The sequence below is a fragment of the Homarus americanus genome, unplaced genomic scaffold, assembly GCF_018991925.1.
Source record: "Homarus americanus isolate GMGI-L3 unplaced genomic scaffold, GMGI_Hamer_2.0 scaffold18825, whole genome shotgun sequence".
NCBI lineage: Eukaryota > Metazoa > Arthropoda > Malacostraca > Decapoda > Nephropidae > Homarus > Homarus americanus.
Window position 1 is genome coordinate 10,298 of NW_024750119.1, and position 2,411 is coordinate 12,708.

At 46.0% G+C, this 2,411-nt stretch overlaps 1 non-coding gene across 1 annotated transcript; it reads left to right on the forward strand.

Annotated features, from left to right (window-relative positions):
- Positions 1 to 1,995: 1,995 nt before the first annotated feature.
- Trnap-ugg lies at positions 1,996 to 2,067 on the forward strand. The gene has a single exon. It is a non-coding gene; the product is annotated as a tRNA-Pro (tRNA).
- Positions 2,068 to 2,411: the final 344 nt, after the last annotated feature.

A 2,411-nucleotide genomic window follows, 5' to 3' on the forward strand; every position in this document is an offset into this window, starting at 1 on the left:
GGTACAGTACTCAGGGACAGGCGTCACGGTACAGTACTCAGGGGCCAGGCGTCATGGTGCAGTACTCAGGGACAGGTGTCATGGTACAGTACTCATAACTAAGTCTTAAGATAATTACGCGCTAAAATGGTTCAATATACATGCAATTATAAGCTAGAATATAGAAAAATATATATTTAGTTATGCTCTTAAAAATAATTACCGTTTTCAAGGAGTTTTTTATTTAATAAGAATTTCCGAGGAAGACTTTTACCGTGTGGTCAAGTATAAGTTGCATTTTTTATTACAGGAAACTAATGAAAACAAACTTCTGTTATTTAGTAAAAAAATTAAAAGAAGTAAATATTCTGATAAGATAAAACATAAATAATTATGTTTATTTAACCATTAGTAACATTAACATTTCTTTTAATAACATTACACACACTATGTAGCTATTTACTCGAGGCAAACGTAACCGAATATATTAATTTAAACACATTATATAGCCACCATCTCCACTCATAGTTAAGACGATAAGTGTAATGTTGGCACCTACAGTTTTATGTTAAACCTCTCTCAGTCCCCCCTCCCCCCTCACACTCCCACAGTCCCTCCTCCCCTCAAAGTCTCTCCTCCCCCCCCACTCTTCCCACAGTCCCTCCTCCCCCTCAAAGTCTCTCCTCCCCATCACACTCCCCACAGTCCCTCCTCCTCCTCAAAGTCTCTCCTCCCCATCCCCACAGTCCCTCCTCCTCCTCAAAGTCTCTCCTCCCCATCACACTCCCCACAGTCCCTCCTCCTCCTCAAAGTCTCTCCTCCCCCTCACACTCCCCACAGTCCCTCCCCCCACCTCTCAGTACTCCTCTTCCCTCCCAGTCCCTCCTCGCCCCTCCTAGTCTTTCCTCCTGCAGCTCTCTTGTGTTCAGAGTTCGTACCTCAAACATATTCTTGAATCTTTCTCAGCTTTAGACAAAGTCTGTGGAATTGTTTTATTTTCTTCTGGAGATTGAACTCTTCCCTCACTGTCACGTTCACACACACACACTAATTCTCTGGATGCAGGAGGTCCCGGGTTAAAATCTTGGACAAGCCCTTTAGTTATGTTAGATGTTGAAAACTTTATAACATCTTTATAATCTTTAACATCTCGTGGGTCTGTAGCCGCCAAAAGGTTCTTAGAGTCATCCCCATGCCGTGACAAGGATTCGACCCTGGGTTATTGCGGCCACAACGCAATGTACTAACCACTATACGATCACGGCCGCTGACTCACGTTATAGTGACTCAGGAGATATTAGTCTAGACTACGACAGATAAGGTTCGCTTTGGATAGGTTAGAACAGGTTATGATAGATCAGGGTAGGTAGGGGTCCAGGCGGTGTTTTCCAAGTGGGGTACAAGAGGCGTCTTCCAGGTGGGGTCCAGGTATCTTCCAGGTGGGCCCCAGGAGACGTCTTTCAAGCGGGGTCCAGGTGGAGTCCAAGAGCCGTCTTTCAGGTAGGGTGCAAGAGCCATATTTCAGGTGGGCTCCAGGAGACGTCTTGCAGGTGGGATCCAGGGGGTAATTTTCAAGTGGGGACCAGGAGGTGTCTTTCAGGTGGAGTCCATGAAGCGTTTTTCAGGTGGAGTCCAGGAGGCGTCTTCCAGGTGTAGTCCAGGGGGCGTCTTCCAGGTGTAGTCCAGGGGGCGTCTTCCAAGTGGGATCCAGGAGGCGTCTTCCAAGTGGGGTCCAGGAGTCGTCTTCCAGGTGGGGTCCAGGAGACGTCTTACAGGTGGGGTCCAGGAGGCGATTTTCAGGTGGGGTCCAGGAGGCGTCTTCCAGGTAGGGTCCAGGAGACGTTTTACAGGAGAAAATTAGAGTAACTGGAGAAAAGCTGCGACGTTTAGTGGGGTTACATTGGATAACACCCTTGTCACATCTGACCGGAACTGGTTATCAAATCCACGTCACTCACGTTATCATTGCATGGCATCAATTCCTTAAATCTATCTATCTTCTCTTTATTATGCAGCGGCCTGTTGGTCTAGGGGTATGATTCCTGCTTTGGGTGCAGGAGGTCCCGGGTTCAAATCCCGGACAGGCCCGTTCGTTATGTTAGATGTTGGAAACTTCATAACATCTTTATTAACTTCAGCAACTCGTTTGTGTCTGTAGCCGCCAAAAGATTCTTAGATCAAATCCATGGACTTAAAGAATCCTTGTATAGTTTTACCAGGTGTGTAAATTAATGAAACAATAAGCCGGGGTAATACTGTAGTGAGTTTGTGTTTGAGGGCAGGACTGTTCCTTCCAGCACGTGTGATAGTAAAGTAGATGATAGCTCTGTTAACTGTGGTAGATGGTTGTTTTGGGAGTATGTTTGTGGCGGTTGTTTGTCGAGGAAGGTTTGGGGAACCATTTATCATTAGTCCTATTTCCTCAACCTCTA